We start from the raw sequence: 19,060 nt of genomic DNA on the forward strand, positions 1-19,060 counted from the left end.
GAGGGAGACACAGAATCAGAAGCAGGCTCCAGGCTCTGAGCTTCAGCACAGAGCCTGACCTGACATGGGGCTGGAACCCATGGACCGCGAGATCATGACCTGAGCTGAAGTCAGATGCTTAACTGACTGCGCCACCCAGGCTCCCCTATTTTTGATCCTTTAACCTTTAGTAGTCCATGAATTTCTTTGGCACAGAGACTTCTTAAGTATTTACAGCACCTTTTGTTCCCTCCCAGAAAGGATTTATAGCAACTCTTGATTCACCTCATCTAGGTCACTGATGGATATATTAGGCTTTCAATAAATGTTTACTTAACTAACAAACCAAATAACCTTATAATCTACCAAGTCATTACTAGACATACTGACTCACTAGAGGAGAGAGATCACAGAAAACCTAGGAGATAATTCTCTTGCTGAGTTTCACCATCTCTGCTATTTGTTCAGTTATCAAAGGAACAGAAATTGAAAACATATGCAAGAAAGCTATGCAACCCACAAACCTACTATTATGAAAGTGTGCATTCCATACTGGTGACCTATTACTTAACTAGAACCAAGTGATGAGGTGCAGAGTAGCATAATATAATAAACTTATTTATCCTCTTTTGATCAACTAATTTGTTACTGGATCCTAGGCACATTAATCACACCCTTCTGGGGTGCCTGGGTAGCTCAGTTGGTTAAACTTTTGGCTCAGTTCATGTTCTCAGGGTCCTGGGAACGAGCCCCACATGGGGCTCTGCACTGAGCATGGAGTCTACTCTCTGTCTCTCTCCTCCTGCCCTTCTTCCCTACCCCCCCCAAACAAAAAATAAAACCACACCCTTCTTTTAGCCTTGTATTCCTTTAGAACCATCAAAGAGAACACAGCACATTCCACAAAGGCAGTTTTGAGGACTAACCAAAAGAACTGCTCAACACTGAATGTCAAAATGACCCGGCTTCTACACGTAGATATGTCACGAATTAGCTGTAATCTTGGTGTTGTTACTGTCACTCTCTGGTTTTCAGTTTTCATTACATGAAAATTTATCAGTAATTTTCAAGCCTCCCCCACTCCACTTCTCCATCACACCTGGGAAATATGGCACACTCTACCAGCAAAATTTCCTCAACCTGATAGCATTTTCTCAGAAGAGGTGGGGCTAGGATTACATCAGAACCACAGTATATGTATAAGGTAGGTGTGTAGGTATAGTGATAAACTTCCCTCAGGTGATTCTAAGTCTTTGAGGGGAGAATGAGGAAACTGTCTCCAGGTCTGTTCACCAAAAAACAATCAATGATTTTATAATTCTATGAATAAGCAGTAGGAATGGCACAGAAATGATGTTAGTATAAAGTTCCGATTAATGGCAGACTATACTAACTAGGTGAGAAAAGTATCACCACTAAAGGCAGACATACTGAGCAAACAGAAACAGAGACTGGTTGATGAAAATTTAGGTTGTGCCTCTTACCATCTTATCTGGATGACCTTGCACAAGGTACTGAACGACTTTTGGTCTAAAAGTTCTCATCTGTAAAATTCAGATACAAATGCTTCCCTGCAGTGAGGATTAAATATGATCAGCTGTGTAAAGCGTTTGGTGTGGTGCTTGGCACACAGTCAGTACTCACCTACTGTCAATAATTATAAGGCCATTCTGTTCTAGATATACACAAATGAATAAGGCATGTCCCTGTCTTTAGAGGCTAGCGTTCTACCTCTGGTTTGGAACCTGACATAATTCAGCTCTAAAATGAGATGCCTAGAACTTCTGTGAATGAAACAAATATCAGATATTTTAATGTGTTTTATATTCATTCAATAATCCCCCCCAAAAACTAGTTAATATTTTAACATCTTAATTAGAAATTCCAGAAGATCATAGGTAGAGCCTTCATCAGAGATTGGTTTCCAGTTTGTGATCAAACACACAAAGCCCAAGTAATCTGCATCATGCTGTTCTAAAGCTTCAGTATTGCAATAATAGAATGAACATTTTCTGAACACCAACTCTATGTCAGGCACTGCTCTAAGTAATTTGCATGTATTCCTGTTAACTTATTTAAACCTCAGAAACACGATCATAAATACTATTATAATCATCCCTATTTTGTACATGAAGAAACTGGTGCAAAGAGAGGTGAAACTTGCTTGAGGTCACTGTGGCAAAGTAGAAGTTCAAACCCAGAAAGTGAGATCCCAGACCCCAAGTTTGAGACTCTCTATGGTGAGTAATGGTAGGATCCCTAGGTGGGCCAGCAAGGAACCTGACTTCTAGACCTAACTGGGTGTCCTTGAGCAAGCTACTTCCTCGCCGGATCCAAAGTTTCTCTGTCTAAAGTAAGGGATTTGGGTTAAATCTGAGGTCCTCCAGCAACAAGAGTATCAGAATTACATTACCCGTTCAAATATTGATTATCTCCCTTCTGTGACTTTCTAATTCATACTATCCAGTGATTTGAATGGCAAGGATTAGTATCTAAGGGAATCTCCATTTTTTTTCTCCCCCCTCTTTTTCCTTTGGATACATATATTTTTAGCAGCTGTTTTCTTTTGTTTTTCCTGGCATGTGATATGTTGGCAACACAAACCATTGTGTATACACCTATGTGTTTGTAAATGTTTACATTGCTATTGCTGTTTAGGAGAAATAATAATTTTTAAAACAAACACAAATGGAAAGGCAACAAAATTAGGCAGACAAGATTTCACCAACAATAGGAACCTCACAATTATATTTGTCACATTATTTACTGTGTTATTTCCACCTGCACCACCACAGTAACACTTACTATCCCCCTTCTCCTGCTTAATTTTCTCTGTAGGATATAGCACCAGCTGACATACCATAGGCTTGAGTTATTTATGTCTCGTCTTTCCTTACTAGAATGAAAGCCCCATAACACAGGGTTTTTGCTTGATTTAATTACTCATGTTGTGCCAATGCCTACAGCAGTACCCACACACAGTAGGTGCTCAATAAGCCTTGATAAATGGAACTCAATTGCTTCCCAATAAGTACGGTATCTAGGAATCAATGGCATGTCATTACTGAATTTCTGTCTTCTCATCTCACTTAATGATGATATCATCATTAACCTAAGATAGAAGCCAAGAATAAGCCTCAATTTATCCCTTTCTCCCCTATATTGTAACAACATGAAGGTCCTGGTTCAGGCTCCTGTCATTCCCTGTAGACTAATGCAAATGACACCCAGATTGACCTCCAGTCACTGAATCCTCTTGTGTTCAACACCCACCTCTCCCCCCAGTAGTACCTAGAGTGATCTCTAATCAATATCTCTCAGGTTGTGTCATCCCCTTGATCAAATCCTTCATAGATTTTCAGGCCTTCAGGACGTACTCTACACTCTCTAGTAGGAAAGAAAAAGCCATTTTGATCTGAACACTGATCATTCTTTGGTCTCATTTCCTCTCCAATTTCCTATTCTCTAGTCATACTGTCCTTTCTGCAATATTCTGATCTCTCTGAACCCATTGACTTGTTTGTCTGAAATGTCCTTAAATTCATGGTTTGCCTGGAAAATTCCATTCACATTCAGCCCCTGTTAGAACATAACATTACCTGTTAGAAACCTGTTCTAACTTTTTTCCTTTCATAGTACTTTTCACCTAACTCCATTAATGCACTTACCATATTGTCAATGAGTTGTCTGTAAACACATCTGTCTCCATTTTGTAGACTAATGTTTAATGGGAATGCCTAGCACAGTGCTTGGTGCATAGCAAGCAGGCCTTCAACAACTAAGAAAGAATGAAGGAATAAACAAATATAAATTTCCTATCTAGAAATCTTTATCTTTCTCATTTAAACCATGTTTATAAATGAAATCAGATCCCAAACCCTTCACAACAACAGAAAGTTTAGAATTTTCCTAGTCTTACCTAAACAATTCTTGTGGCCTGTCTAGGGTATCTCTTGACTTTAAAAGTAACTGCAATGATGAAGCCATTCCTTCCGTAGGTATCTTCTTACACGATCTCCAAATGAAAATCCATCCTGAGCCTATGTGTCAGTGAGAATGCTGCTCTTACAAACTGTGGATCAAAACTGTATGCACACACCTGAGCTGTATTTCCTCGATTTGCCAGAGGAGAACTGGAAGCAATAGTATCTCCACGCCACCTGTGACCAGAGATGTACAGCATGGGAGATTCCAGGATAGCAGGACGTGGGGTAGATTGTTCCCAAGGTTGCTTTAGAAGCACGGAAAGTTTTCTTTAGAATCAGGGTGTCACAACAGCTGCCTGAAGACACCACACGTCCAAAATTAGGAGTGGGAGCTAAGTTGAAGCATCATTTAATCAGTGTCTGGCTTCCTGAACCACCTTAATGAAATAAAATGCCAAAATTCACAGATACATTGACACTCCTGCTGATAGCCTAAAATAGCATCAACTTCCGACTGAGCAAGCCAATTGCTAGCTAGTGCACTGAACTCTTGTGAACGATGACATACCAATACGGTGACCTTATTTTCAAGATGAGTTCCCTTCTCCTTGCTCTCTCTCATTTCCACTTTGACAGTGAGACTGGACTTGGCCTTTTTCTAAGGCTAACTTAGACTAGAAGATGCCAGTGCAGATGGATTAGTAAAAATTAAAAGTAACTATTTCCCTGTGTGAATGAAGGCAGCACTGGATTGGGATGAAGTGTAAGGAGAGGGGGTTTGTAGGTATAGATATTGCTAAAATCACAAGAACCAGGCTTCAAGTCCAAGAGAGAACAGAGGAATACAGATGTAGATCTAAGAGTTGCTATCATAAACAGTATTACAGTAAGCACTTTTCTTATATCATCTGGACTAAGTGGCCCAGCTGGGCACTATTACTCTTGTAGGAGAACTAAGACAGTGCCCGTGGAGACATCTGTAGTGCAAGCAGACTGGTGGTGCACCCGGATATCTACCTCCTGCCTGATCAGTGGTGAGACCCTTCAATCAGAGGAAATCAAATCATACTGAAAAATCCCCCAAGAGAAGCGGGAGTCATAAAATGAAATTTGTCAGAAAATCCACATGATGAGCACAGACGCTGTCGGCCCAATCTTCGACCAGACCTTCTGCAAACTGTAGTCAAAGGCACAATTTATCCAGGGGTTCAGAGCTAGGCTCTAGGTTGTAATTGAAAGTCCAAGAATTACTAGACTCTGGCAAAATTATTTAACTTCACTTTGCTTCAATTTCCTCATCTGTAAAAGAACAGTACCCATGTTATAGGGTTATAGGAGTAATGGATGTGAAACTTGTAGTATATAGTCAGTGCTTGATATAAGCTAGTCTTATTGTCAACAGAACTGTTAGTAGGCATATTTGAGATCAAGCCAAGCTAGAGAATCTCTAATACAAGTAAAAGTCTTGATGGAGCGGCATAGAGAGATTTAAGGACTCATTTAACTCTACCTTCTTATTTTGCTCTTTGGGGGAAGGACAAGATAAGGAAAATATGGTCTCTCTTCTCAGTGATCTTATGGTAAAGAAGGAGACATAGACATAGAAATGTATGCTATATATGCTCCATAGCATATATAACATATACAGGTATGTGTGTATATATATATATATATATATATATGTGTATATTATATACATATATATGTACATACATATATATACATATATGTGTATATATGTATAATATGTGTACACATATTATATATGTGTATACACATATATATGTATAATATATATATATATATATATATATATATATACATACACACACACATCTATATGAGAAATAAAGGCCACAGAAGCTATTAATAGAACATTAACAAGAACTAGAAAGAAACTGATTGATTTCGGAATTGAAGACCATGTTCTAGGATAGTCTATAGGACCTCTCTGTACAAAACCCTTTCAAATGTTTCAAAAAGCTACATTTGCTGGTAAGGTATATTATATATTTGTATCCTGGGCTCCAGCAGACAAAAATCTTCATTTTTCTGTAGTCACTCACATCAACAATTCAAGTAAGTTAAATTCAAGGAAGCAGCAATTCCACTGTGTCCAGGTTTCTGCTGCTTTGCTGTCTCCCTGCTCCCTATTGCATGACAAAAGGACATTGGGATAGAATGTGGTCCAAGCTTGCCTAGTCTCTTATTGACCTTTAATTGTTGAATAGAGATCATCGCATTTCTGAATGGTTTGGGCAAAAATTGCTGACTGACCCCAAACTCTCTTGATTGCATGTTTTAATGAAGACCGAAAAAGAAAGGCATTTCAAGCTGACTATAGACAAAGAAAAATTAATTTGGTTTTCTACTACCTGCAGTTCATAGCCTGGTAGTAATTCAGTCTTCATTCTGCTAAAAAAAATACTCTGTATTGATTATGCTGACACTGACAGTAAAACTGTGTGGTGGTTGGTTTTCTTTAATTTTTTTCTTCACATCTCAGATGAGAAAGTGGGTTATGATTCATCCTGCAGAATCTGAGTCAAAATTCATTTTTGTCTCTTTTCAATTAGATCTTTTGCATTCCACATTAAAAAGCAAGAGTAGTTTGCTCAGCAAATGAGGACACTGTGGTATGCCTTTGTGTGTTGCTTTCTCACACACAACTGAAAAACATTTTCTCTATCCTCTAATGATATTCCATTAGCAACAGAACACCATAAGAAGACACAATGTGCCAATTCAAAGAGAGACAAGCACTAACATTAAAAATTCACAGAGGTTGATTATTATACAATAATCATAAACGGCATAAATCAAGCCAGACATTGCACTGGGAAGCAACACTAACAGCTCTTAAATTTTTGATCTATTATGGTTTAAATGTTTATTATTTATTTTGAGAGAGAAGGAGAGAGCGATCAGGGGAGGGGGAGGGGCAGAAAGAGAATCCCAAGAAGGCTCCAAACTACCAGAGCAGAGTCTGACATGGGGATCAATCCTATAAATGGTGAAATTGTGACCTGAGACAAAATCAGGAGTTAGACACTCAACCGACTGAGCCACCCAGGTGCACCTTGGTCTGTTATAGTTTAGAATGCATTTTCCCATCTACTGATTTTACCTGATCCTATCCTCACTATATATATATGTGTATATATATATATATACACACACACACACACACACACACACACACACACATATATGTATATATGTATATGTGTGTATGTATATATATATATATATACATATATATATATATATATATATATATAATATGAAAAATGATCTTCTGTAATAGGTGAAGTAAGTGAAACTCAGAAATGTTAAGAGGTTAAATGCAATTGTTGAAAGTATACATAACTTAATCCAGAAAACTTAAATTAAGAATTTGGTTCCACCTCTTAACCTGTCCTTGGATAAACTTGTTTCTTTTGGGAAATGATAACTCTAATCTTAAAACTGCCATAATAATGTTTTTAAATAATGCATACCAATATGTTCCAAAGCACATTACAAATGACAAGTGTCCACAGTATCATACAGAGAAGATACAGAACTTATACTTGGATATCCTGAATTCCAAGTCCAGTGCTTGTTTCTCGGTGCCATGTAACAAAAGATACATTCTGCATTTTTATGACAGTGCTGGATTATCTACACTGAAGACCATTGTCACATTAATGGTTACCAATATTAATTTCACTTATGTATGCCAAGTAACATTAGTGAACAACATTATTGACTCAGGAAAATCCTTAAACAGTGATGCTAGGGTATCCACCTCAATACAGAGTATGTTCTACAATCCTATTTTGTTTGTGTTTATGTTCTACAATCTTATTTTATTTGTGTTAACTGATAGTTAAAGCTACTTTAAATGCAGTGAATCTTCTCATAAACCTTAAGAAATGAGGAACAACATTGAGCAGAGTATAAAATGGCCTAGGAAATAGATCATTGAGCTTATCTTCCAATCCCATGAAACTCTGAAGCAATCAATGTTGTAATTCTACATCAGACAGCTGTTTTCCTATCTACCTATGTTTTAACGTGTATAGAAGGCAATGTATGAAAAATATCTGAGGCAAAAAAATAAGGGGCTGAAGGATTTATAAATTATGTATTTTAATGTCCTAACAAAGGAGATGAGGCCCCTGGAAAGGGGCTGAACTAAGTTGTCACAGCAAGTCAGCAGGATAGTGTCAGGCCCAGAATCTGGCCTCAGAATGCTTGATTTCTGGCTCTTTAAACCACTACCCTGTCTCTCACAATAACGTGATGCCTCTGGATGTAAAAAATGTTTATTTTGTTAAAGTCAACTCAATGGGTGACCTTGAGGAAATTATTTCCTCATGGTATTCCATCAAGTTGTCTTCCTGATGAATTATATCCGCATTTCCCAATATTTTGAACATGAGGGGGTTCATGGATAAACATTTTAAAATTCCAATGTGGAGTTTGATTTAATGTATTTTAAGGGGAAAAAGCAGCAATTATTTCAACCCATAAAATCAGATTATGGATATTTTTGACATGGAGGAAGATAAAGTAGGCTAAAACTTAATTGATTTAAATAAAAATATTAGGCAAAAAATAGTACAGATAGTTAATGCATTATGATAAAAATTATAAAGGTGCCTCCAGTTATCAAAGAATGGGAAGCTCTGAAGCTAGATGATTTCTAAGTGCCTCTCTAACCTTGCCATGATCCTAAGGCTAAATGGGAGATCGAGGCAGTGGAGATTAGTAACTGTCTTCTAGTACCTCCCGCCTACTCCATCTTCTTAGCCTCCTTCAACAAGTCACTCCACACTGTTTCTGTTTCCTCATTGAATTTTAACACATGATACTCACAGGTATGAGTGGAGTTGAGTCCAGGAGAAGGTCTGATAGTTAGAGAACCAGCTGAAGTCTGAGCTCACAGCTGTGCAGCTGCTGTAATGAATCTGGGACAATTTAATACAATATGACTGACTTTGGAGTCAGCTAGGAAGAGAATTGGAATAAGGTCATTAATTTGGACCAGCTTCCCAGTTTATTGGCCTTGGATATTTTCTGCTTGCTTTTCTTTCTTTTTTTTTAATGTTTTTATTTTTATTTTTGAGACAGAGACAGAGCTTGATCAGGGGAGGGGCAGAGAGAGAGGGAGACACAGAATCTGAAGCAGGCTCCAGGCTCTGAGCTGTCAGCACAGAGCCCGATGTGGGGCTTGAACTCACGGACTGTGAGCTCATGACCTGAGCCGAAGTTGGACGCTTAACCAACTGAGCCACCCAGGTGCCCCTCTGCTTGCTTTTCTTTAAAAGCATTCAACTGAGAATTCAGATAGTACAACAGTTAGTATGTTGCCAACCAGTCTACTCCCCAGCAATGGGGGTCTCTTCATGTGAACTCCTGTGACATTTAATTTGGCCCGGGTCAACTGGTAATAGCAGAAAAAGCCCCTGAACCTAGATGAAAAACCATGTATTTTCCACTGCCATTCATAAAATGTGTTCTCCATCCAAGCCCTTGGTGCTATAGGATTTAACAATGCTTTCTCTTCTTGACCATTATGTTACCTCATTTCCATTATTTCCCATAAAGCACACTACAATGATTGGTATATAGTAGGCACTCCATAAATATTTGTAGATTAATGAATATGTTCAATTAAAAGTACAATAGATGCCTATCAAATAGAACTCCGCCGATGTTCAAACAATGGCTTTGCTGACAGTCAACTCATTAGCCCTTCTGACAAACCTAATGTCACTTCAAAGTCTGGAAGGAGATGATTATCTGTGTGTTATAGAGAAAGTTGTGGGGAAAGAGCAGGTGAGGGGTAAGGAGGATGGTTTGGAGGGTTAAAGGGAGTGGAGTTCAGAGTTATCTGTATTTGTGTGTGTAAGATCAGAAAATGCATAATTAGCACTTGCAGGTTTTGGTCTAAACTCTAGCCACACGGTTCAGCACATAACCATAAACAACCTAAGAATTGGAACTTTTTTTTTGGCGGGGGGGGGGGCACACACCGTGTGCTCATGCCAGTGCGTTCTCTCCCAGATCGCCAAGTTTGCTGTCAGTCATTAAGCAAAGAAACATTTTTTTTTAATTATGAAGTAGGAATCTCTTTTCTACGTTTCATTCTCTGATAAAGAGAATGATGATCTCAATGCGACTGAATGAGTGAGTGTCTGCTGTTGATATAAAGACTGAATGAAACACCGATCCTGGGTGGTGTCTCATATGCTTGAAGGGGCCCACTGTAAGTGAATGACCTTTCATAGCTGGTTGCTATGGAAAACACATATAAACATGGGGTAAGGATGTTTCTTTCAATGTGACACCTTGCGCATCTGACCCATTTAGATTAGAATAGTAGCAAACTGATGAGTTGAGAGATTATCCTAGGTTCCCAGGACTATAAACCCCACAGTGGGAAATGAGGGAAATGGGAGGAAATAGGATCTAGAACTTAAAACATCTCAACTATGTAACCTATCAAGTAACCAATTTCAATCCTTAATTTTCAGAGAAAACACATGTAAAAGAGATCAAGTCCAAGGGTGTCAATCTAGTTTCTACTGAAGTTCAAGGAATGTAGCAACTGTACCTTGCTCTACACATTCTCCATGCCTTAAAGTGATTAAAGAGAAAGAATGAGGTCCCCGGGGTGACTCAGTCAGTTAAGTGTCTGACTCTTGATTTTGGCTCAGGTCATGATCTCATGGTTTGTGAGACAAAGCACCACTTTGGGCTCTGGGCTGACAGCATGGAGTTTACTCTCTCTCTCTCTCTCTCTCTCTCAAAATAAGTAAAGGGGGGGAGAGAGAGAGGAGAGAGCAAGTGGGGAATGGGCAGAGAGAGGGAGAGACAGAATCTCAAGCAGGTTCTGCACTGTCAGCAGAGAACTCGATGCAGGGCTTGAAGTAAAAAACCATGAGATCATGACCTGAGCTGAGCTAAGGAGTTGGATTCTTAACTGACTGAGCCACCCAGGAACCCCCTTTTGAAAACTTTTCTTTCCTAAGTTTGCTTTTTATTTATTTTCAGAGAGAGAGGTAGAGAGAGAAAGTGAGTGAGTGGGGGAGGGTGAGAGAGAGGGAGAGAGGATCCCAAGTAGGCCCCACACTGTCAGCATGGAGCCTGATGTGCAGCTCAAACTCACAAAGTGTGAGATCATGACCTGAGTCAAAATCAAGAGTCGGATGCTTAACTGAGCCACCCAGGTGCTTCCAAATAAATAACTTTTAAAGAAATAATGAGAAAGTCTGAATTGTAATCCATGGCTCTATCACTAACTAGTTTGCAACTTAGAAAACTCACTCACTTCATCATCTCTAAAAATGAGGGAGTTTTCCTTACACAGTCTCTGATTCTCTCCAGCTCTAACCTTTTATGATTCTAGAAGGCGCTAAACAAATATCTATTAAATGAATGAAATATTATCCCTCCGTAGTTTACTGTATACCATGTCTTGCCACAGGGAATACGCATTTGTTTCCTCACAATTTTCATTTATATGTTGATTAATTAATTAAACAAATATTAAACATCTCCTATTAGTCAGGCCTAGTTCTAGAATTGAAGATGGGGACACAGCAGTGAACTAAAAAAATTATTGTCTTCAATCAGATTTACATTCTAGTAGGGAAAGTAGACAAGAAATATTACAAAGAAGTAATCTGATGAAAATGAAAAAAAGGGTTTTGGGGATCTCTTCAGCTATTTTGTATTTAAAAATCAAGGAACTCAGGACAGTATACACACATAGGCCCTAACAAGTTACTGACTGTATTATTTTTAAGGACAATCCATTCTTCACTCAAGTTTGAATAAGGTATATCCAGGAGTGGGTTCATAAAAACAGCAGGCAAACCTACTTCCTCACTTTTCTGAATAACCCTGCCATTCCTTTTCCCAGCAGACGAGACTAACTTTCTATTCTTTATTCAGAAAGGAATTTTTGGCCATAGAGTTTTAAAACACTTCCAGCTGTATGACCTTGAATGAGTCATCTGGACTTCAGTTTTCCGGAAAACGAAACACAATTCTGGAGAGTTTCTCAAAGTTTCTAAGTTTAAATTCTTCTTTATGCTACTATAAGCCCAGGTTCCCAAATCAATGCTTAAAAATACACTCGATAGCCAAATTAATTAAAAATTAACGTGTGCTAAGATGGAACACATACAATGCTGAGGATTATTTATTTAGTGCTGTAAACATATATTGCCCCAAGCAAACATTTTACCAGAAATCACTACCACAAAAGGAAATATATCTAATATGTCTCATTAACTAGAAAACATTCTATTCCCATGACCCACAGATACCTTAAACAAAGAGCTGGAGAGAAGCAAAACCAAGAAATCCATTTTTTTTTTCCTAAATCAATATAACCTTTTCTGTAAGCTACACATTTTCTAATTTTTCTCTCATTGTGGTTTTTGGGGTTTTTAATTAATTAGGTCATTTTTTGTGTGTGTGCGAAAATAAGATCCTAAAGGCCTCAGGCTCCACCTGTACTAAAGGCAACTGTGCACCTGGAGTCATTTCCCAGTTTATAGTTGACAGAATACCTTGGACATTACATTGTTGACACAAAATCATAAAAACAAAGAAAAACAAATTACTCAGCACCTCTCAGCTGAGACCCTCTAAGTGCATTTCAGAGCAGACACGTTATTCCTTGTACTGACAGAAAAGCTAAAGCACAGAACCTGGTGACTGGTCTACCTCCAGGTTTATGACCGATCTGGCAATAGGGTGCAAAGAGTGTGATGGGGTAGAAAGAGAACAGGTTCTAGAGTAGTAGGCCTGGGCCTCACTGCAATTGTGCCATGCAGGGGATCTATGTTATGGGATCTCTGACTTGTAGGGGCGGGTGGTGGCCCTGGAGAGTGGGGAGTCCCTTAATTACTCAGATCCTGTGTGTCTTCATGTGCCAAACAGGGAGAAATACTGTCTGACTCGCAGGGCTGCTGTTTAGCTCAAATGATATAACAAGTAGGAAATGTTTTACAAGCGGTATATAGATAGCAGTAATGATAATCTGGGGGTAGAACAAGACAGTGGACGGAAGAGGCTGATTCCTAGGCCAGTTTAGACACCCAAGTCACTGAACCATCAGAGCAGGATAGTACTTTCCAAATGCAATCTCATTGTCCATGAGATGCTGGGATACCGATCACCGCTTCCCCGACAAGGAGTTATTGGGTGTGGGCCTAGACTCTTCCAAGAACTGGTTTCTGTCTGCTCAAAAAGTTAATTCATTATACTACATGGGAATGTGCCAGCTTCCCCTCACTTGCCTTGCTTTGTTGCTAACTTTGGAAGCATGGATATTAAGTTTAATTCTTTTCCACGTGGGAGTCTTCCAGCAGCACCCGGGCTCCAGGTTTTCTTTTCTCCACACCTTCAACAGTATCTCAAATAGTGGTTTGCAGTTTCCTAGGCATCATAGTCCAAATCCCTTAGACATGCTCACTTATCAACAGGTCTTACTAGCACAGAAGAGGAATGGACTACCATCCTCATTGATTGGGGTTCTCTCTTTCTACTCACAAACATTCGTTGGACCTCCATGTTGCTCTCCACTGAGAAGATACACAGCACCAAGTATGGTGAGTTAGTTTTATTAATAAAGTAATTATAGCACAGGCCCACCAATGCCTTTCTTCTCTTGAGGCTTACCACATGCTAGGTCCCCACTGCTGCTTACCTTCCGCTTCTGCCCAACTCTCCTAGTTCCCTCAGAACTGTCTTTACGTAAAATTTCCCAATATACCTCAATAACAATACTCAGAGAGAAACAAACAAACAAAAATCCTTAGACAAATGCCAAGTTCTGTGAGGAGAATTTACCTAGTGCTGTTCTGAAGGCATAGGGATTCTTCAAATAGCTCACTAGACAATTTTGAGACTCAAACACTTCACTTTTTTTTTTTAAAGGAATAAGACAACACTATGTAAGCAATGCCAAGATAATTACAGCTTTGTGTTTAAAAATAAGCTGGTAGATATTTTCATTCTATCCTCAGATATATCACAGTTCTCATTTCCAGAGATACTACATTCCAGTAATGTTGTCTTGGGTCTCAGGGTCTGTGCAGCCAGAACACCATTATTTGGGGGAGAGTTGTGCCATGGACACAGGGATCACAATGTGGAACCTCTCCTCCACAAACATACTTTCTCTTTCAATATGAATGAAAGTGCAAAACTTACAGGCTTGGGGTATGTCAACCAACATGGAAAACTCTTGGATAAATTCAAAAGATGTGGCAAAAATATCTACAGACAAACTCAACTTTCCATTCCATTTCCTCCTCAAAACTGTCTGAAAAATAAAAGCTCCAATGATGGCAACTAGCCCTGTAAACTCCCTAATATTCTGGCAGTGTTGCCTTTCTCCCCGTTCTTTTTAATAGCTAAATTTAAAATTCTGCCTCTCATTTTAAGTTCTGCAGTTTTCTCTAACTTATAATAATTCGTAGTTCATCACCTCTTGTTCTTTCTGTACATGTATCCCTGGAACTGAGAATCTCCCCTAGTAAAAACATGCTTTCCTAGTTGCCCAGGGAAACGGGTTGCTCTAAGATGCAAGCCTTGCTGCAAACGATTTGGGCCAAAGACCCACTGCCTGGTTACTGAATCAGATCAGAATTTTCTTCTACCTCCAATTTTCTGGTGTGTTTCCTTTCTTTTCCCTACAGGGTAGTGTTTTGAGGCCCTCTCAAGGACTCCATTGGGAGAAAAGACACTTGGGCATCTTCTAGAGTCCAATTATATAAGCCTAAGTAGATGGAAAATGCTCAGAGCATGAGAGAGCTTTGTCTTCTCTTTAAAGATATGGATTCACCCATCTGATGGGCTATGGTCCATTCCTTGTGGCATTTACCTAATACTGGAATGAAACAATCCCTGCTTTTTTGAAGTAGATGGAAGAGGGAGTGCATGGAAACACTAAAACTGACATCTTTTTAGGAGAACCGTTAAAAAAAATGCCCAGCTGAGGAGTAGCTTAGAGAAGTGCACCTGCTTGTAATATTTTATCAAGGTCTGACTTAAGAAAAGTCAGTTGAGATGTGCTGTAGTTATCAGCAGTTTTCCTCCCCTCATGGTCAACGGAAGGGCTAGTCAGCTAACATGGTTGGTGGGGAGGTATTAGGTGTGCAGTCTTAAAGTAGGTATCTGAACCATGGCGAAAAGCCCATGCTTAGTGTCACATCAGTTAATTCAGGAGTTATACACAGTTAAAATATATTGCCAGTGACATTGAAGTTCTGACTATACAACTAATGGCCCTGGGCAAAGATAGTCTCTCACTTGAAGATCATGACTTGGGGAGGGAAAGGATGACAAGAGGCAGGAGAGCCAACTATTGACAATCTGCAGGAACAACATATGCCTTTCTGTAATGGTGATGAATCAGCACGGACTCAAGAGGACAAGAAAAAGTCCAAATCCTGAAACTTATTAACTACGAACCTTGAACAACTCATTCAGCTTCTCTAATCTCTGTGTCCTCCCCTAAAAAAATGAAGACATTGTCACCAGACCTGTCAGTCAGACTGTGACTGTGAATAGAGCTTTCGACAAATATCAGCTCCTGTCATCACCATTCTAATGACTATCATCTCTTCAGCAGTAGGAAAGGTATGTGTCCAGTAGAAAAGAAGGAAACGTACACAAGTGAAGGCAGCTCAAATTCATTGGGGCACCTGGAGGGCTCAGTCAGTTAAACATCCGACTCTTGATTTTGGCTCAGGTCATTATCCCAGGGTCATGGCATTGAGCCCTGAGTCAGGCTCCATGCTGAGGTTAGAGCTTCTTGGGATTCTCTCTCTTCTTCTCTGTCTGCTCCTCCCCAGCTCTCATTCTCTCTCTCTCCCCAAACAAACAAGCAAACATTTTTTAAAAATTCATTAAAATACTCAAGTTTAGAAGGCAGAGGAATGTAACTATTTCTCCCACCCAAGGAAGGAGTCTTAACATAATTCATTTGTGAAGCTTCAATACCTTTGGGGGGAAGAAGGATGTCCTGTGTAGCTGTGTGGTAATGGCATCTCTAGTTGTTTTAATGTAAAGTGACTTTGCCCTCCCCACAATATCTATATCTATGTCTGTGTCTGTGTCTGTGTCTGTATCTGTTTCTGTATCTGTATCTATATATATGTGTAGATTTATCAACCTATCTATCATCTATCTAGACTGTTTCAAAGTAAGTTGCAGATATCATGACACTTCACTCTAAATACTTCAACATGTTGCCCCTAAAAATTGGGACACTGTTCTGTATAACCACAATGCCACTACCACACATAAGAAATGAATGTTGATGTATTATCTAATATATACCTCATATTCAAGTTTCTCTAAACTTGCCCCGAATATTTAATAGGTTTTTAAATTAAATCCGCCATCCATTGAGGACTCCTGCCTTCTTCTCCAACCTTATATCCTAATTTTTGTTCCTTTCCACATTGGTGATTCACTCTAACGATTTTATTCTACATTATGTTAAAATTTCCCTCATCGGAAATGACATCGCTTCTCTACTGTAATCCCTCTTCCAAATCTCTATTAGCATAATTTTAAAGACGTAACTTTAATGCTAGCCATTTTATAAACATGCTTTCATTCCTGCTTGGGGATGTCCATTCTCCTTTTTCTTCTGAATTCTCAAAGAACTTCGGCTCAACTTTGATTCAGTAACTTGTCACTTTCAGTCTTGTGTTAGGATTAAACACTATAACCCTGTATATATTCTCTATTAGACTAAAGGCACCTTCAAAGGTAAGATCAATGTCTGCCTATCTCTTTATATCTCCAACAGTTAGCAGAGTAGTCTGCACGTAATAGGCACTTGGTGGATGTTTTCTACCTAAAGTAAATTTTCCTTAAATAATCCTGACCTCAACTTGTATTTTGTTCATTTTATCTACTTAGGAGAGAATATCCTTCTTCTATTTTCTGTCTATCCAAAGCTGATCTCCATAAAACCATTCCTAATTATCCAACTTAAAGTTTTGGAGGTAATGTATATGTTTATTAGTGGGATTGTGTTGATGGCAAGGCAAATGTATACATATGTCCAAACCCACCAAGTTCTAGATCCTGGTTATGTGCAATTGTTTTTGTTGTTGTTGTTGTTGTTGTTGTTGTTGTTGTTTGTTTTTTGGGTGTTTTGTTTTGCTTTGTTTTGTTTTGTTTTTTTGGTCTATCTTAGGAAAGCTGGGGGAAAAGTTTTTAGAAGGAAAAAAAAAAGAGTAGAGTCTGGAATCTAATCCAGTCCTGCAATTTATTAGCTGTCGATATTGGGAAGATTACTTAACATTTTGGTGGTTCAATTTCCTAATCTGGAAATAATCATAGCATTTACAGGGTTATATATTTTCTATATGGATAAAATGAGTTAATTCTTATAAAGTACATAAAATAGTGACACCATATTGTAAGCACTCAATAAAAGTTAATCATTATTCCACATTCTCTCTCATGCTTCATAATCCTTATTTGGCAATGATTATTTACCAATTGGTGACACATGTTCTATTTTTGGTAGGAACTTAAATTTAAATCAGGTATTATTAATGGATTTTTAATGGGCATATTTTATTTTCTTAAATAAAGCATGGGATAACTTTGATTATTGAGGACATTCTACATGCCAAAAACTTGGCTAAGTGCTTTCTATAAATATTTCACTCAATACTCACAATAACAGTATGAGCTAGCAATTATTTCCATATTATAGATAAAGCAAAACAAAAACAAAGACTGAGTGAGCATAAGAGAGTTGTTCAAGCTGTCCACGCTAGTAACTAGGGCAGTTCTTAAATGCAAAGATAATATTTAACTTATGTCTATTTTGCAGAGATCTTAATACATATTCATAAGCACAAATACCATCTATGTTCAATTTTCCTTATTGGTATGTATTTAGTTGCTATAATATTTGAGGCATATATACATGTTATGTTAGTTGCTTTTTATTTTTAATATACCTTAATATGGTAACCTTATTTTTTGCTTTTAACATGATCTTTTAAAAAGTTTACCTTAGATTCCAATATAAAACTTTTCCCCATATCAAGAACAAGAGTATGATGCACTCTTGGTATGTTTTAATATAACTAGAGACTCTTTTAAAATAACTATTCTCCATGCATTTGTCCTATCAAGTTATGTTTCGCTTTTAGTTTTGTTGTATTTCTTTGGGTTAGTGCTGTTTCTATAGGAACTACTAGTGTTGATAGAAATTCTAGAAATCATTTGCTGCACACTCTTGATTTACCAAGGTGGGAAATGGGGCTTAAGCAGATGGAGCACATTTCAATGCTGCTTAGCTAGTCAAGGGCACAGAAAAGACCAGAACCAGAATTAATTATTCCCCCTATTGACCTATACCCTATATATAAATCAGTGCTACATTTTTCATATCCTAACCCATTCCATCTATGGCGTGGCTTTGGATCAGGGCCCTCAGTTCACTGAATAGTACATATTCCCAAATAGGAAGCAAGGGGGAGACACGAAAATAGTAAATGTCAGAAAAAATAAAAGCCCTGTGTAATGTTTCCACCTCTGTGCCTCTGCTGCTGCTCTCCCCTCAATGTAATATCCTCTCTTCACATGTCCCAAAAACGACACTACTCAAACTGTGGTCCATGGATGGGTGTTTAAGAAATGTTTATCGCCCTGCAGTGGAACAAGTACAAAAACAAGGAGTATTTAGAAAATAATATAACACTTTAATAGAGTAATACATCCCTGTTAGATCTCATAATGGTAAAACTTGGCCTTCCATTTTGTATTGTTTTTATTTCATTTTCTTAGTGATTAATTTTAACTGTGCTCTATACAAATACTGGTCTCCAACAGATGGAGAAAGAAACAGTTTTCATCACAGAAAGTTTGGGAGGCACTGCTTTAAAAGGGCCAGGTTCAGGGGCCACCGATTCCCTTAGAAGGCATTCCTGATGTTCCTGAGAAGTAGAGATTTTAAATTTTATAATATTTAACATAAGTCTCTCTTATGCCTCTTATGGTTTTCTACCAAGATTAGTCATTACTTATGTGTTTTTCTTATCTCTCCTGAATAATTACAACCTCCCTGAGTACAGGTTATGTATTCATAACACCTCTTAATTGGCATTTAG

The 19,060-nt window shown here is 38.3% G+C and overlaps 1 protein-coding gene across 8 annotated transcripts in view; it reads right to left on the minus strand.

The window, feature by feature from the left end:
* Positions 1 to 19,060, minus strand: part of LOC123611099 (LIM domain containing preferred translocation partner in lipoma) — a 680,366-nt gene that overhangs the window by 144,213 nt on the left and 517,093 nt on the right. The window lies entirely within an intron of this gene.

This window comes from Leopardus geoffroyi, chromosome C2 (assembly GCF_018350155.1).
Source record: "Leopardus geoffroyi isolate Oge1 chromosome C2, O.geoffroyi_Oge1_pat1.0, whole genome shotgun sequence".
Taxonomy (NCBI): domain Eukaryota; kingdom Metazoa; phylum Chordata; class Mammalia; order Carnivora; family Felidae; genus Leopardus; species Leopardus geoffroyi.